Source organism: Rutidosis leptorrhynchoides, chromosome 3 (assembly GCF_046630445.1).
Source record: "Rutidosis leptorrhynchoides isolate AG116_Rl617_1_P2 chromosome 3, CSIRO_AGI_Rlap_v1, whole genome shotgun sequence".
Classification (NCBI taxonomy): Eukaryota; Viridiplantae; Streptophyta; class Magnoliopsida; order Asterales; family Asteraceae; genus Rutidosis; species Rutidosis leptorrhynchoides.
This window is the reverse complement of record NC_092335.1, coordinates 560947787-560968150: the sequence shown is the minus strand read 5'-3', so window position 1 is coordinate 560968150 and position 20364 is coordinate 560947787.

The following is a 20364-nucleotide window of genomic DNA, read 5'->3' as shown; positions in this document are numbered from 1 at the left end:
ATGTATATATAATATATAATATTAACTGAAAACATTAACAAAGTATTAGATATATGATACTTTACATGAACGTATTTGTTTCGATATATTTATCGACAGAATTAAGAGATAATATCAAATGATTGAATTATCAGATACATTATGATATGATTACGGGCCTATGTTATGAGGTCCACTGTGATTTAAGAAATCTATTCTTTTTGACAACATTCGGAAAATGGTAAAGTGATTTATAAATAAGAACAAATGTATCAATTAACGGGAACTAGACAAGGGTTAGTGGAAATTCCTGTTTAATTTCAAAGGCATGTTTTATAATATTTTCCTCGTGACCTTGATAAGATAACTATGTTAACTTTCATTTTATTTAATATGAAAATAAGAACGTGGAGTGTAAATAACTTAGATGTTGGATATCGACAAGTTAAGTAACTCAACATTTTTCATTAAGATGATTTCATACGTTTATTTAACCTTTGGACTTTATCCCATGCTTCACCAACAGACTGTAATTTAAAAACTTGAAACCTATTATGAATATATATAATTCTACTTTTCTAAAATGTTTTGTGGTATAACGATTTCCATTATTTTAACCTTTTAACAAAATGATTCTTAAATATATTTAGTTTTGGAAAACAAAATTATCATATTTATTTGATTTAGTTTCAAAAGTACAAAAAACGTTTTCAGTTTAAAAAGAACTTTATTATTAAAACGTATATATCTTTTATAAATATCTAGAACTACTTTTGACAACTCATTACTTAACCAGTATGATAAAGATAACGATATTTATATTTTATTTTATTAAATATATATAACGATTTAAATTAATATTATATATATTTATACTCGTATTATACGTATATAGTTTTATACTTTTACTATACTTTAACTTTACCTTTACTTTACTTTTATTTTACTTTAACTTTAATAATTCATACTTTAACAATTCACTTTAATAATTCATACTTTAATAATTCACTTTAATAATTCATACTTTAATAATTCACTTTAATAATTCATACTTTAATAATTCACTTTAATAATTCACTTTAATAATTCATACTTTAATAATTCACTTTAATAATTCATACTTTAATAATTCACTTTAATAATTCAAAAATCTATTATAAATAGAATTCAATAGGTTTCATTATTTCATAGAATCTTGAAAATATATTTCTCTAAACTCTCTCAATCGAATTACATATATATATATTTTTTTTGTATTATTTCAAGATATTATTAGTATACATAAAATACTACGACGGAGTTATACTCGGACGATTTCAAAATAAGTTTTCAAATGGGATAGAGCTAAGGAAATTATGGGTTATAGCTTTGGAGGTTATGGGTATTGATCGAGGGTATTGCTCGTGAGGTCAACCTAACGTTTATCATTTTCAGTGCCGTCATATACATAATTGCTACGAAATACAGTATTGTGAGTTTCATTTGCTCCCTTTTTAATTGTTTTTGCAATATATATTTTTGGGCTGAGAATACATGCGCTGTTTTATAAATGTTTTACGAAGTAGGCACAAGTACTAAAACTAATTCTATGTGGGTTTAAACCAGAAATATACCCTTAGCTTGGTAACATTAAACTACTTGTCTATGTACGGTAGGCGCGAATCCTAAAGATAGATCTATTGGGCCTGACAAACCCCATCCTGACTATGGGATGCTTTAGTACTTCGAGGTTATTTTAAACACACCTGATCTGGTGTACTTCAGAGGGTAAAACATGAATGTTAACACTTGTTACCGGGTGCCTACAACTTATAGAATACTTTTAAACACTTGCGAGTGTACGGATATTTATGGAAACTGAAATCTTGTGGTCTATTACTATTACAGAAATGATTGATTATGATAAACTAATGAACTCACCAACCTTTTGGTTGACACTTTAAAGCATGTTTATTCTCAGGTATTAAAGAAATCTTCCGCTGTGCATTAGCTCATTTTAAGGATATTACCTGGAGTCATTCATGACATACTTTGAAAGACGTTGCATTCGAGTCGTTGAGTTCATCAAGATTAATATTAAGTCAATTATAGTTGGATGTAATATGAAATGGTATGCATGCCGTCAATTTTTGATGTAAAGAAAGTTTGTCTTTTAAAAACGAATGCAATGTTTGTAAAATGTATCATATAGAGGTCAAATACCTCGCGATGTAATCAACTATTGTGAATCGTTTATAATGTATATGAACGGGTCCTTTCAGTTGGTATCAGAGCTGGTTTAATGCCGTTTATGAGCGGGTTAATCGTAGAGGGGGTTCTCACAGTGTTACCTGTGACGAAGCATTGGCTCTTACTCCTCGCGGTCCCTATTAGGGTTGGCTGTACGTTGCCGAGAGGAGGGTCGTAAAATCAGTGTCTGAGGTACGCTCAGTGGTCACCAGGCGGTTAGCTGGGAAGGCACTGAGTGGGATGCGTCCCCACTGTTATCACAGTTGGTATCAGAGCGGTGGTCTTAGCGAACCAGGTCTTGCATTAGTGTGTCTAACTGATAGTTGTTAAGATGCATTAGTGAGTCTGGACTTCGACCGTGTCTGCATGTCAAAAGTTTTGTTTATCATTTTTAGTCGGAAATCATCTACTTACCATCCTTAGGAAATTACCTGCTTATCATTCTTAGTCTAGACACGTCTTGCTACATTGATTGCATGAATAGTGTATAGACAAAATTCATATCTTAGCGTATCTGCTAAATCATATCTTATCGTATCTATTACCGTAAACTTTGCCTGACATATTCCGTAAATTCCTCCGTAATCTATGAAATCTTTTGATCTATATATATAGATATTCTATGTAGTTAGAATACCACCCGATAGCCGGAAAATCATTTCGCATCGAAAAATCCTTTATCAAATCGTCCGAAATGGAATTCGTCATCAGTTCAAGTTCCTCAGATTCCGAAATGGAATCCCACTCAAGCTCCGAAAGCAGTGTGACTGGAATGGATAAAACAATCAGCCATCATCTATTCTGGATGAATTGGGGATGGGTTCGTAGCCTCCTTAATCATTGGAGACAAGAAGAAGGCGATCCTTTCCATCCACCACATTGCCCTCTTGGCAATGAACCTGAAGCACTTACCGGCGAACCTGTTCGAAACACCATTTTCTCTCATTTCCAGAGTATCTCGTCATGATTATATACTACACCAAATTCTAGATCATATTTATCCGCTCGTCCGAACCGACAATCACCCAGGTGTAATAGAAGAAGTCAACGAGCTTCGCGCTCGGGTAGTGGCTTTGGAGAATATGGCGCAAAGGTTACAAACACCAGCAGCAGCACCAGCAACATAACAAGTACCACCATCAACAACATCAACAGTACCATTACCACCACCAACAACAACCGCATCGCAAACCTCAACTTCACAATCTGTCCCATGAGCATCGACGTCATACGCCCTGTAGATACTAAGGAATACCACAACGATGAAGTATTGATTCATAACTTCATTGGGAAAACATTCTACGACGATTATGTAATTTCTAAAGTTTATAAATTATCTATCCTAGCCTTAACCATAAATCAAGTGAGTTTAATTTAATATTAACTCATTAAATCTATATTACATCTGAAGAAATATACACATATATTTCCATAAAGACTGTAATAAAATTCTTTTGTACAAAATATTAATTGTGACATTTTTTTTAACGGGTAGGTAATACCCGAGAGATATATAAATTCACAATTAATATGTTACATTCTTCGAATCTGATTCAGCAGATCATCCATTATACTCCATACTTTCACAACAATATACATTCTTTTATAGAAATCAAAACAACCATACTCATTCAAAAATCTAATTACATATTCTGATTTTGAAATCGCCGAATTCAATTCAAGTTATAACCGGTATCATCACTCTTAGATTCTTACATCTTTTAAAGCTATACTTTAACTTCAAAACTGTGTTACAACATCGTATGTATATTAACGATTATAATCTGTGTTCAAACCCTTCGAAATACCTGAAGACACTTCAAATAATGAACAATCGAGATGATGATCCAACCACATGTTATCCACAGTTACGTACCTGAAAAACTCTTGAAACTAAAGTCATAATTTAACATGTATCCATGTCAGACCTTTTGACATTTACTAGCTAAAATAACTTTTCAATCCCTTCTAAAAATAGACGGTTTTGTCACAGCTCCAGCAAACCAACTTCAATTGTTCAATTGAATAAGCCTTATTATAATGATTACCCCTTCATCATTATTACCGGGGAACCTTTCGTATCTCGCCACATTTGCAGTAAACTTATTAACAACTTCATTGATCTTTGATTTTTCGAAAAATCTTTATATTTATCAAAACCCCATCATTTACTCATCTGCATCTTGTAACGAGAATTGCCATACGAATCATCGAAAATTAGCAATCAGTATTTTGAAATCTCGCAGCATGTCTACACCAACAATTATATGTGTCTATCTTCTGGACTTATATACTTTGAATGTGAAGTTTCTGAAAAACACCCTAAACTGCGAACTAGTTCTCGAAATACTGATGAAGCAGCAAAAACTATAAATGACCTTAATAGTAAAAAGTTTGATGATAAAGAGTAGTGTGTTAGCAAAGCTCAGAAAAAGAGAAGATTTGGTACTGAAAAATACGGATTGAGCAAACCATGAAGAAGGCTGTGGATAAATCACAAGGACGAAATCTACCTTCAAAGAATCCAAATGATTCCATGTCTGCTGAAGTCATTATCGAATACCTTGCTCCTGACTCTAAACCCTTACGGACAATATTCTTCATCATCCTCTGATATTAGAAATTTTAAGATATCATCGTATCTTTCATTATAAATATCCTCCATATTTCTGAAGATATTTCCATAATTATTCTTATCTGAAATCATTTACCTCTTCGTGCTGTCTGTATTACATCATAAAAGAAACTATTTTAGTTTCTAAATTCTGAAACTTTCGAATTTAAAATAGGAATATTTTTGAAGTAGTGTTGGGAACTGAAGCATGAACTAGTATAATAAAATGACACTTGATCAACGTGATTATATTACAGTAAGTCATGCTGAGTTTCTAAATGGAACGTGATGATTCACAGATTATAACGTCATCATGTTCTATGTTACACGACTCTTGTATTCTCTTTAACCTCTAAAATATCAAGAAAATATTTCTTGATGATTCGGCCTTATCCGAGGTATTCTAGTAATTTGACAAGTCAAGATCGTGCCATTACAATTTCCTTCTTAGAACATTAACAATGTTCATTCTGAAATTCATATATGCGAATTCTGGACCATTACAAGCGGTGCTTAATCGCAAGAAGAAGAAACGAAAGGACAAAACTCCGAAATAGAAATTGGGGTATAAATCGCAGCAAATAAAAGAGAGCATTAATTGGGGATGACAATGATTATAGAAGACAGAAGTAGGGACATCGAAATATAAGGGAAGATATAAAACCCAACAACAACCCAGAAATTATAAACCGTATATATCGATGCATATAGCAATATAAAGACACGGGAGAACAAAAAACACTATAAAACTAAGAGTATAGTAGAAGTAAATAGATTCTTCCGGAGGTAGATGAAAAAGAAGAACGACATATATGAAAGTGAGGATTATATCGAGAATCAGCACTGGATGAAGCATATTGACGAATAATTTTAAAGTAAGAATTGAGGGAGAAAGAATAGAAGGTGTGAATTAAAAGGAAACGAAGGAGGTGGATTTATAGTGAAATATCCGACAGAAAAATCGAGATGAATCATCGCATTAAATCGAAGAGGATCATAATTTCCTTAATCATCGAAGAATCAAATCCTATATAGATTACAAATATTTTCTTTAATCCGGAGATCAACCGTGATGACGTCAAAAGATAAGACGAATCCCTATTTTCTCATTTCACTCTTTTACGATAGCTTCACTCATACGTTTCGAGTAATCGAATTATTTTATCCATATTTCTCAATCATGATAAAACCCTATGAATCAACTTATATTCATCATAATAACATTCTTATTGTTAGCCATGACGACCTCGATCAAATTTCGGGACGAAATTTCTTTAACGGGTAGGTACTGTGACGACCCGAAAATTTCCGACCAAATTTAAACTTAACCTTTATATGTTTCCGACACGATAAGCAGAATTTGTAATGTTGAATCTCAAAAAGTTTGGAACTACATTCATGTAATCAATTACCCTTTGACCGTGTTCGACGATTCACGAACAATTATGAGTATATAGATATGTATATATAATATATAATATTAACTGAAAAAATTAACAAAGTATTAGATATATGATACTTTACATGAACGTATTTGTTTCGATATATTTATCGACAGAATTAAGAGATAATATCAAATGATTGAATTATCAGATACATTATGATATGATTACGGGCCTATGTTATGAGGTCCACTGTGATTTAAGAAATCTATTCTTTTTGACAACATTCGGAAAATGGTAAAGTGATTTATAAATAAGAACAAATGTATCAATTAACGGGAACTAGACAAGGGTTAGTGGAAATTCCTGTTTAATTTTCAAGGCATGTTTTATAATATTTTCCTCGTGACCTTGATAAGATAACTATGTTAACTTTCATTTTATTTAATATGAAAATAAGAACGTGGAGTGTAAATAACTTAGATGTTGGATATCGACAAGTTAAGTAACTCGACATTTTTCATTAAGATGATTTCATACGTTTATTTAACCTTTGGACTTTATCCCATGCTTCACCAACAGACTGTAATTTAAAAACTTGAAACCTATTATGAATATATATAATTCTACTTTTCTAAAATGTTTTGTGGTATAACGATTTCCATTATTTTAACCTTTTAACAAAATGATTCTTAAATATATTTAGTTTTGGAAAACAAAATTATCATATTTATTTGATTTAGTTTCAAAAATACAAAAAACGTTTTCAGTTTAAAAAGAACTTTATTATTAAAACTTATATATCTTTTATAAATATCTAGAACCACTTTTGACAACTCATTACTTAACCAGTATGATAAAGATAACGATATTTATATTTTATTTTATTAAATATATATAACGATTTAAATTAATATTATATATATTTATACTCGTATTATACGTATATAGTTTTATACTTTTACTATACTTTAACTTTACCTTTACTTTACTTTTATTTTACTTTAACTTTAATAATTCATACTTTAATAATTCACTTTAATAATTTATACTTTAATAATTCACTTTAATAATTCATACTTTAATAATTCACTTTAATAATTCACTTTAATAATTCATACTTTAATAATTCACTTTAATAATTCACTTTAATAATTCATACTTTAATAATTCACTTTAATAATTCATAATTTAATAATTCACTTTAATAATTCAAAAATCTATTATAAATAGAATTCAATAGGTTTCATTATTTCATAGAAACTTAAAAATATATTTCTCTAAACTCTCTCAATCGAATTACATATATATATATATATATTTTTTTTGTATTATTTCAAGATATTATTAGTATACATAAAATACTACGACGGAGTTATACTCGGACGATTTCAAAATAAGTTTTCAAACGGGATAGAGCTAAGGAAATTATGGGTTATAGCTATGGAGGTTATGGGTATTGATCGAGGGTATTGCTCGTGAGGTCAACCTAACGTTTATCATTTTCAGTGCCGTCATATACATAATTGCTACGAAATACAGTATTGTTAGTTTCATTTGCTCCCTTTTTAATTGTTTTTGCAATATATATTTTTGGGCTGAGAATACATGCGCTGTTTTATAAATGTTTTACGAAGTAGGCACAAGTACTAAAACTAATTCTATGTGGGTTTAAACCAGAAATATACCCTTAGCTTGGTAACATTAAACTACTTGTCTATGTACGGTAGGCGCGAATCCTAAAGATAGATCTATTGGGCATGACAAACCCCATCCTGACTATGGGATGCTTTAGTACTTCGAGGTTATTTTAAACACACCTGATCTGGTGTACTTCAGAGGGTAAAACATGAATGTTAAGGCTTGTTACCGGGTGCCAACAACTTATAGAATACTTTTAAACACTTGCGAGTGTACGGATATTTATGGAAACTGAAATCTTGTGGTCTATTACTATTACGGAAATGATTGATTATGATAAACTAATGAACTCACCAACCTTTTGGTTGACACTTTAAAGCATGTTTATTCTCAGGTATTAAAGAAATCTTCCGCTGTGCATTAGCTCATTTTAAGGATATTACCTGGAGTCATTCATGACATACTTTGAAAGACGTTGCATTCGAGTCGTTGAGTTCATCAAGATTAATATTAAGTCAATTATAGTTGGATGTAATATGAAATGGTATGCATGCCGTCAATTTTTGATATAAAGAAAGTTTGTCTTTTAAAAACGAATGCAATGTTTGTAAAACGTATCATATAGAGGTCAAATACCTCGCGATGTAATCAACTATTGTGAATCGTTTATAATGTATATGAACGGGTCCTTTCACTTGATAACCATACTTAACATTTAATCAACATCGCATATTCCCTTTATTATGAAATCTTACTACACCGTACCAAGTGTAGTCACCGAAACGAAGTATTGTGCAACCGTTGAATACTGGTCGTCCAGTCCGGTTGGGGTTGTCAGGCCCGATAGATCTATCAACAGGATTCGCGTTTACAATACCGCATGTAAATAGTAGTTACCAAGTTACAGGGAGATATGCCAGTGGTACAACTCAACGTAGAATATATAATTTTAATCACTTGTGTCCATAACGTAAATCATAAAATGCATGTATTCTCATCCCGAAATATTTAGAGTTTAAAAGTGGGACTATATACTCACCTTTTCCTTGAAGGTATTTAACTCGACTTGGTCTCCGATAGATATCACGAACCTAACCATATATATAATTGATAATGCTAAAAACGAACATATATTTCATAGCATTATTCCTCAAGAAAGACAAGCTTTTAGTTGCAATTGTTCTATTTACAAGTGATATTCGTTTAAATAATAAAAGGTGAAGACAAAAGACAGATTCGACGAATTGAAGACGCAAACGACCAAAAAGCTCAAAAGTACAAAAGACAATCAAAGAGGTTCCAATTATTGATAAGAAACGTCTCGAAATTACAAGAGTACAAGATTCAAAACGCAAAGTACAAGATATTAAATTGTACGCAAGGACGTTCGAAAATCCGGAACCGGGACCAGAGTTAACTCTCAACGCTCGACGCAACGGACTAAAAAGTACAAGTTAACTATGTATATAAATATAATATAATATATAATTAATTATATTAATTATATATATTATATTTATAATATAAACTGTCGGCAAGAAAGACTCCAATTTGGTGTGAGCTGTATTTACAAACTCCGCGACTCGCGGAGTTTGAAGGCAAAAAATGCCGCGAGTCGCGGAGGCCCAAATTCTGAAAGTCCCTATAAAGCCAACCGAATTCTGATCATTTTTCACACTCTTAATCTATCTCTCTTTCAATATATACGTAGAAATATATATATTTATATTTTAATTTTAATTTTAATTTTAATTTTAATCCTAATAATAAGGGTATGTTAGCGAATGTTGTAAGGGTGTAAGTCGAAATTCTGTCCGTGTAACGCTACGCTATTTTTAATCATTGTAAGTTATGTTCAACCTTTTTACTTTAATGTCTCGTAGCTAAGTAATTATTATGCTTATTTAAAACGAAGTAATCATGATGTTGGGCTAATTACTAAAATTAGGTAATTGGGCTTTGTACCATAATTGGGGTTTGGATAAAAGAACGACACTTGTGGAAATTAGACTATGGGTTATTAATGGGTTTTATATTAATTAAACAATACCTTGTTAATTTAATATACAAACTTATAATTCGACGTATTTATATATAACCACATACGCTTGACTGGGTACGGTGGGCGGGATATCTATAAATACCAATAATTATTCATTTTACCGGATACGGAACTGGATTAATAGTTAATAGACTTGTTGAAACAGGGGTGAATTACATTCAAGGGTAATTGGTGTAATTGTTAACAAAGTAGTAAAACCTTGGTTTACACGCAGTCGATAACCTGGTGTATTCATTAAACAAAGTATTAAAACCTTGTTACAATTCGAATCCCCAATTCGTTGGAATATTTGACTTCGGGAATAAGAATAATTTGATGAAGGCTTTCGCTCTTTATATTTATGACTGATGGACTATTATGGACAAATCCGTATGGACATATTAAATAATCCAGGACAAAGGACAATTAACCCATGGGCATAAAACTAAAATCAACACGTCAAACATCATGATTACGGAAGTTTAAATAAGCATAATTCTTTTATTTCATATTTAATTTCCTTTATTTTATATTTAATTGCACTTCTAATTATCGCATTTTTATTGTTATTGTATTTAATTGCACTTTTAATTATCGTACTTTTTAATTATCGCAAGTTTATTTTATCGCATTTTTATTATTCGCAATTTCATTATTGCTATTTACTTTACGCTTTAATTTAAGTCTTGTATTTATATTTATTATTTTACATTTGGTTTTAACTGCGACTAAAGTTTTAAAATCGACAAACCGGTCATTAAACGGTAAAAACCCCCCTTTATAATAATAATATTACTTATATATATATTTGTATTTTTATAAAAGTAAACTAATATAGCGTTAAGCTTTGTTTAAAAAGATTCCCTGTGGAACGAACCGGACTTACTAAAAACTACACTACTGTACGATTAGGTACACTGCCTATAAGTGTTGTAGCAAGGTTTAAGTATATCCATTCTCTAAATAAATAAATATCTTGTGTAAAATTGTATCGTATTTAATAGTATTTTCCTGCTAAATTTAATAGTATTTCGTTACCCCTTTGCTAAAACATCAAAGTATTAACCATATATATAATATATCAACATATTTTCTTTTCAAGTAATCGTTACATATATATATATACTTATAATACTTTTAATATTTTCTTAGTCCGTAGTTAGCAGTCTGTTGTTAATGGTCCACAATTAGTTGCTCAATAAAATAAATAAATAAAGACCCCATCGTATTCGTATTGATCAGAATTAATCTCGACCCATGGTACCATGTTGTCAAATGACGTGTTGCGTACATAAAGTACCGTGTTGTCAGATGACGTGTTGCGTACAATCATGAGGTCTTATGATTAATCTTCTCGTGTTGTTTACGGGTGGTCCTGAAATATATAAAATTAAGTCATAAGTAAATATATATTAAATATTATGTTAATTAGCCAAGATATGATTAATCCGATTTTGTCATAATATGATATATTACAGGTTTTGAAGTGTTTTAAAAATAAAATTAGAAGGATCTATTTAGTTTGCGAACAGGTTTGAAATCATTCAAACTATGTTCTTGTTGTTAAAAATTTTATAACACAAAATAATATAGCTATATAAATATGAATCGAATAAGTTTATGAATAAGGTTACTACCTCAAGTTACTTGGATAAAGCTACTGGAAAAGATAGAAAATAATCTTGATCAAACTTTCTTATGATGATTATGGGTTGTTCATGAAGCTAGTTCTTCATGAGTATTTGCTGAGATTGTGAAGAACACTTAGAGTTCCTAAGAGTGTGTTTTTGGTTAGAGAAAGATGGTTGTAAGAATGAAATGAAAAACCAAGGTGATGGTGATACTTATAGGACAGTCTGGTTGTTGAGGGAACAAGGACAAATTATTGTGTTGAATTTTTGAGTAATAATGTATGCTAGCTTAAAAATAAGATTCCCTCTTATCTAGGGCAGATCTAAAGCTGATAAGGATATTGATTTGATGTGTATTTACCAATAGTAAATACGTATAGATGATGGGTATGATACGGTAAAAGAAGCTCAAAATCGGGCTTTTATTTTGGGTCCAACCGGGCCAAAAATAAAATTTTAAGACATTTTTAATAAAGCAATGTTAGCCCAAAAAAAAAATTTCCAAGCTGACCTGGCAGCTCGACCCCAGCAAGGGGCTCTGCCCCTTGAACCTCGCCAGGGGTTGCCACCCCTTGGACCCCGCTTATCGGGGGCGCTGCCCCCGAACCCCCGTCATAATCAAGATAAGTTCAAACAAGTGTGCACTCCACACTTCCCCAAACTTGTTCGATATTTATCAAGATTATTTTGGTTACAAATTAATCCCTTTACACTTAAATCATATTGGTGACATAAATCACAACACATTATAGATTGTAAGTATATATGTCAAAGAATGTTACATATAGTTATCGTTTTGAAAACTTAAGTTAGTAGTCTCAAAGTATACTTATAACTCATTGTTATTAGTTCACAATGAAATGTTAAACCATCCTTAAATCATGTTAAATATGTATAGATATGTACATATACATAATCGTATAATTATCGTGTGTTATATAGTTCGTGATATCATCGGTCAAATTGGACGGTCAAACGTTGTGTAAAACTCTTTTCAAAAATATAAGTCTCAACAGTTTGGATTGCTTATCATGTTGGTAAGGTTTAATTTATGTAAATATTAATCTCATAAGTATAGAACGATCGGAAAATTCCGGGTCGTTACAGGTGGAAAGGTACTCTCTACACGAATTGACAAAAATCTTGAAGGAGCATGACCTGGATTGTCAGAACAGGCTAAAGCGTGCCCATAACCCACAGGACCAAGATCCTTCTCTCTACTCAAATACTTTTATCCGTGAAGGTCTAGCACATGAACTTAAGGACTTTAGTGATTCGTTATTGACCAAGTTTAACATTGTTGAACGTAGGTTAGAATCATCTAGGTCTAAATCACTAGATCACTTCTTAGAGTCTCAACCCAAGATTCCAGAAGTTAAGTTAGAAACCCATCGTAAGGAAGAATCTATCTCAATAGGAATTCAGAATGCTGATAAGGATTTAACTCAATTTGTTAATAGACTAGAAGAGGATAACAAAGACTTGCAAATCAAATGCGAGACATATAAGAAAATTCTATCAACAATTGAGAAAATACCTAAAGTTCCTAAAGTAGCACCCACTTATGACTTAAAAGACTCTGTCGTTGTTTCTATTGATGACCTTGTCTTAGAAATTCAGGAGTTAAATAAGTTTGTGAGTCTACTTAAGAAAGAGAATGAGACCTTGCATGATCAATGTGTATTCTTAAAAAATATGGACTTAGCTAATAATACCATCTATGCTGAACCTAATGTGTCCATTATTGATAGGAAATGCAAGATTCCAAAGAATGAGTCTTTGCTTGGTTCTTATAAAGTGTCTTCCAGGGTTAAAGCTAAACAAGCTTCCACTGACACTTCAAGACCAAAAGTGTCAGTTGAAACCCAAGTTGAACTTACCGAGATTGAGCTGCCTAATGCGTCAACGTCTACACCCAAGACAACTACAAAGCGGGTTACTTTCTCGAAGACTACACCTGAACCTAGGTTGTACCAATCCTCGATGTACTCAAAGCTGGTTTCAAGTAAAACACCAAAGACCTTAGAGGCTCCTAAACCGAAAGACAACGGTCCTCCTAAGTCTACAAAGATACCGAGGAAGTCAACCTTGAAACCAAAAGACCACCAGGTTACCCAAGCAAAGAAACCTGTTTCCCCAAGATATATAACTTACTCTAGTTATCAGACCGAACGGAACCGTCCGTTTCTGAAAGCCACTTACGGGAAGGATGGAAAAATCACAGGATTTTATGATCAATATGGTTGGTTTTCACACAAACCCAAGAAACCATCCATCGGATCAAGGGAAACCCCAAACACAAAAATTGACATTGTTTCTAAACCTAAAAGGAACACATTTTCTAAAAAATTGTCAAATAAGAAGTGGACAACCGAACCGGTTTCTTCACCAAGTTCCACTTCTTCAACCATATCAGTTAAATACTCTTTCAAAGAGTTACTCAAATTAAAGCCACGATCTGTGATTATGGCTACAACGAATGATTTTCCATTTTCAGTGATTCCACCAGAACTACTTGCAGAGGATACACCGTGTATCACTCCAAAGTGAAATTCAATGAGCATAAATCAAATCGACAATACCTATAAATGGTATTCAAAATCATTTTCAAAATAATTTGACTTTAAAATGACTTCCGCATACTTCTATGTGGGACTCGTTCTTCAAAGAGGTTTTAAGACCTAACTTTTTGTGTTTATAAAGTAGTTGTGCTTAATGTATTTTTGGGAGATGAAGAAATTACTGTACTGAGAATTGATATATTTGATTAGTAAGGACTGATTTGAACGTTTATGTTTATCTGTTGTGTGATGTACTGATAGATGTGACTTATGAATTCTTGGCATTAGACAATCATAATAAGAATAACGATCATCTAAGATTCAGAAGTCATGGACGATCTGTAGCGTTTGAAGGTAGTCACCTAATTATCTCCGAAATCGTATCTAATGATAATTGTTGAGAAACTCAACAGTCGGTTGAGGGTATCCCCTATCATAATTGATAATCGTTATAAAAGGTTGGGGGTGAATTTTAAGTTGAGGATTATCTGTTTGGCTGGTGCATACCACGTTGTCACGGGCCTAAGACTTTATAATCAAAACTAAACCCCGAAAATTTCAGAGAAAATTAGTTTATGTCGAAAGTAAGTGTCCCTTCTCGCTTAAGGTTGTAAAGTATAATTCCTTATTGCGGACCGTTCAAGCATTTAAGGGAGAACACCTTTGAGTGATCTGAGCACACAACAAAGAAATATGAGTTCATGCATAAAAATGGAAAATCTATTCATGATGGCGTTCAAAATCAATATATCAAAAGACAGTGATATGCTGAAAGAGAAATATCAAAAGAAATATCAAAAGAAAATCAAAGTAAAAAATAATTGGCATATCAATATGGCAAAGTCCTGAAAGTATGAAGAATGCTGATTCATGATGTGCTCATAAAGAACTCAGATCATTCTTAGTGTGATGCCCCCACGCAGCTTGAATTGTTTAATCACGACGTTCACACTGAATTATCAAGATCCTTGTCGTCTGCAATATAGAGTTATACCTATTAAGACTGTAAGTTGGAAAGATACTTATCTAGATATACTCTAATTTAATATATATATGAAAGTTTAACTTTCGATTCCATTTTCCATGTCAACTTGAACATAATGAAGTTAAGGGCCTTGAGATTTATTTCGTGTGACGACTGGTCATCAAGCAAGTCTGCTTTAACAGTAGACCAATCCCCGCGGTAAATAATGCGCCTATTTGGATAATCCAATATATTCTAAAATCTACCGTTCCAACTATATTGAAGATTATCAACACATTGGTAGAAGCCAAAGGCTGACAGGGTTATTCAAAATGCCGTGAGAACCATCCTGTTCAATTTGATTGAAGTATATAGATAGAGATAACGAAAAGTTACGCGTAATGAATTCACAACCTAATAAAAACGCACAATCATAAGTGATGAAAGAATCAAGGATTAATGAACTCAGCGTGATCTCAAAAGTCACTGCTCTATAGTGTTCAAGTAATTAACGCCAACATGATTGTCAAAGTGTCTGGAAGGAGTCTGTTCATGTTTAATGAGGATTGATATTAGTAATTGCATGATAATAGGCACAGACTGGAAAATTAGGAATGAACAACAGAAGTTAATTCAATATGTCAGTCCTGATCCCTTAATATATATATATATATATATATATATATATATATATATATATATATATATATATATATATATATATATATATATATATATATATATATATATATATATATAAAACAACAACTCTTTGTGTACATTTTTTTGTTTTACTTTAAAATATAAAATCCAAAAATATTTTTTTATATTTCTTAAATAGAAAAACCAAAAATATTTTCTTTTTGTTAATGGCTTTTGTACACATAACAGTGCAAAACCCGTTCTTCAGTTTTTTCTCGCAGGATAAATCGGTGAATCAACTACCTACGAGGTGTTATGAAAACAATTTGACCCCGGAGGATGAAACTTGTACACAACATCAATCTTGTATCTTGCTCGTCCAGCGCTAGTTCAGAGTGATTTTGTTAGAGCTTGATACTTGCACCGTGTCGTAATCCTAAAACCAAGGATTTACTGTGGATGACACAACCAACCTTACTCCAACATTACATTGTTCTATTCATTTCAATGTAATTTCTTATGAGAAAGTTGATGTAAAGAGTACTCATGTAATTCATTGTCGATCTTATTGCATATGCTCTCCAATGTAATTGTATAGTAGGAGTACTTAGAAAGTTTTGAAATTTATTTGTAATTTGTTGTATCAACCTACTAAGCATGATGTTCATGAAGATTCTTAACCATCATGAGAAAGTGATCATCAAATTGAGAAAAGGTTGATTAAAGCTTACTGCTCCTGCATATCTAACAAAAAATTACAAGACATCTTCAAAGGGTCTGTTGATGCACGAGACTAGCTTTGATTTCGTGTATAAAGTGTTTTTGGTGATTCAAGGTTGAATAACAATGATGCAATGATGAATATAGATACTGTACTGTTTTTTCTGTGATTATGTGTGTGTTTGTATTAATTAAATAGATGCAACAGTAGTGATGATGATTAAAAGCATAAAACAGTAAACCAAATTAAATTAAATGAACATGTAATATTTATTGATTTGTTGCTTGATTACAATTGATAGTTGGTGGAAATCAATACCAAGATTGGTATGATTTCCACAAGCTTTCTTGAACAATTGGGGATGGGGGATTGAGAGCAAACACACACACAAAGGTGCCTCTCACAATGACAAGGGTTTTCCAAAATGAGAAGGCTTGAGGTGAATTGTGATGTAACATGGTATTTATACCTAAACCATGTTACTTACATTTTAAGTAAACAATAACCCTAATTAATTAACTCACTTAACTGCGTCTATTTAATTGACATCGAAACTCCAATCTAAATTGCTAGGATTTTATCCCAAGAACTCCCCCTAAGATGTGAGTTGTGTCATACGCAAAACATCTACACCAACTCGTATCTTTAATCGAACAGGATAAAATCCTTTCAATCTCCCCCTAAGATGTGAGTTGTGTCCGACTCTTCTTCATCATCAGATTCTGTCACAAATTCGTCCTCGGACTCAATAATCACATCCTCTTTCAAACTTTCTTTACCAACAGAATCTTTACTCTTCTCATCAGCAAACAAATTATCGAAATCACTTAAGTTGATATTTTAGATTGATTCGGGAGGGATACTGGAAAATGACTCTTCTTGTGGAGCCTTTTTTTCAGCTTCAGCTGTCTCTGGATCCTCTGTATCGTTTTTGCTATCGTATACCAGAGCAGCAAGCTGTTCCATCGGAAAATCACTTGGTGGAATGTCCCCCTTTTCTGCATTATTAAAATATTTGAATAATTCATATAATATTCAGCAGTAAAGACCTCACCATACTTATTAAAACTTCAAATAGGTATCACTAACGGGTATCTAAAAGAGGGTCCTCCAGTTCCAGCGTCGTCTTCATCGTCTTTCTCATCATCATTTCCCAAATCAGAAGAAAATTCTTCTCCTTTCTCATTAATCAACTTTGTTTTACCAGAGGTAAGCTGTTCGATTCTTTCATTCAACTTCTTCAATTTCTCCTTGTTCTCACTCTTAATCGCCAAAAACTTCTTCTTCAACTTATCTGTCCTACTCTTCTGTCGATCCAACCTATCAGATAATCTCTTGTTCTCTTCCACCAATGATTCAATCTTAGCATTACTGATATTCTTCTCCTCAGTAGCTTGATTTTCCAGATTGGTTATTTTTGTAATCAAAGACATCAGTAGATTTTGCTGTGTCTTGTATTCATCTGGCGGGACCTGAGGTGTTGTTGTGGTAGGTTTCGGTGAGGTAACAGCAGCTCTTGCATCCTTCATAAACCCGGATGGTTTCCTCTGAGCTTGTTGTTTTGAACCTCCATGTTATGACTTTTGAGGCGACTCATAAGGATACTTCGTTCTTTTATCCTTCTTCTTGAGTTGTTCTGAGGTCATAGGATCCTTTCCTTTCCTTTTCCTCTGAATCAAGCTGACATCCTCCTCTGTCGCTTCATCATCACCCTCGATAATCTCATCATCAACATTACCTCCTCCTTGAACACTACCAGTAGCTTTCTGATTATCACCCTCACCTTCCTCATCGGTAACTTCGTAATTAGAGTCTGAATCCTCATTCCTCGAAGCATTACCTACTGGACATCTATAGTTCTTCTTGATTAGATGACAAATGAGCTTTCTTTTAAAGTCAGGCTTTAAATCCTCATTCCTTGTCTCCTCCATTCTTCGGAAAGTTATCGGATTCATTGGCTTTAGGTGAATAATATCCTCTTCAAGCTTAGGAAGATCAGGTGCAGCGTCATTAATGATCAATTGAAGAAAACGGGCATAAATGAGATATCTCTGAGTAGAACTGAAAAGATTCGCTTTGAAGTAGTGTAGAACAAACCCTGAGAAATCGTATGGTGCCTTTAAGACAAGTGCCACAAACATACTATGCACTTTCTCATTCAACTTATCAAAACCAGACTTGCGTCCACTCAAAAAATGCATGATCACATGAGTAAGATATCTAAACTATGGAGGCAGTAGAGTCTTCATCAGCTCAGATTTACCCGAGATATAGCCAGAATAAGCACATCTCTTGAAACATCCATGTATTCTTTCTTGGTTGAGCGTCATGTGGGAACATCTCTCATCATTAAAACCTAAAATCTTTTTTATCACATACTTAGAAACAGTTATCTCATGCCCTTGAACCTTACTAACCATTTTCTCTTCAGTATCTGACACATCAAGTACAGCGTTTCTCTAGAATTCTCTCTGATGGCTGTATTATGGTGTGCATGGAGTAGAAATAGCAGTATGTATCCTTGATCTCTGAAGGAAAGCTATAATCTCTGTAAAATGATCACCTCTCTCTAAAGTAGTGTCATAGAGAGCGACTTGATTGTCCAGTTCACCCTTCTCTAGAGGAATCTCTTGCTGAACAGGTGGGTTGATAGGATTAGCTTGAGGATTAGCTTGTGGATTAGCTTGTTGCTCCCCCTGTCCTTCTACATTAACAACTGAAATGTTGACTTGTTGTTCTGCCATTTGATGATATCTTAACAAAAAGTGAAACATTAACAGAAATGTTAGAAATACAACCCACATATCATAAAATATCAAAGCATTCGCATCAAAGTGTCATAAACATATCAACATGATAAACCGTGCGAGTGATAATGTCACACGTGCGGCTGAGTAATCAACCGTGCGAGTGATATAGTCACTCGTGCCACTGTTGACACATTTAAGTAGTAATATGGTTTCAGACAAGGTGCACGGTTGAGGTACTATTTATAAGCGAGTGTGTCAACCGTGTGGTGATTCGTGCGTGTAATAACATGAGTCAGCTTTGTCAATCGAGTAAGCAATAAAATCAAGACAAACGAGTGAGCTCAAAGGTCCACACAGTTGATCATCAACCGTGTACTGACTCGTGCGAGTCATGTCTCACGCGTGCAAATGATATCACTCGTGCATGTCTGATGAAACCCGTATTAAATGCCTTTTTAAATTCCACAAAATACATGTTTGATCGTTTTAAGGACCGATTTACATCACAATAGCATATATAGGATTCGTTTAACTCAAAACAATAACAAACACTGATCAAAACAAGCACCAATTACACAAAATTCGAGTTACAAACCCTTAGGGGTTCGAATCATTCAAACATCAAATTAACAGACTAAAACTCGATGAAATCTTACCTATTAGGTGGCGCTGAGGTCGGAATAATGTGATAAACAAATGCTGTGGTGGAAAACGTGATCGGTGAAGGTCGAAATTTGAGAGAAAAAAAGTTGGGAGCACAAGTGTGAGCGACTGTGCTCATCACTCCCTATTTATACTCTCGTGATCAACCGTACGATTGATCACACGATCCACCATCGACCACGCGTCTCACCAAATCACTCGTGCGTGTGACCCTGATGTCTTAGGACATTTAGAACAAGGTCAGCCGTACGGTTAACATCACGTGTGTGGTTACTCGTACGGTTCACGCATCAAACGTGCGAGTGAGCCACTCAGGCAATTTCAAAATTTTCCAATGTTCACAAACTTAGGGTTCTGACTCGTTTCGCAAACTTAAAGTTCACTAGCACTTTCAATTAGAGTCATAAACCACTAAACCTTCAAGAAATGATCATCAACACTTATGTAGATCAAAAATCCTAACCCAAACAAGGTTATTACTCAAAACATTCTATGTTCCAAGAGTAAATCCTACAATTTAATGTCATCTTGAGTTCACTAACAGGG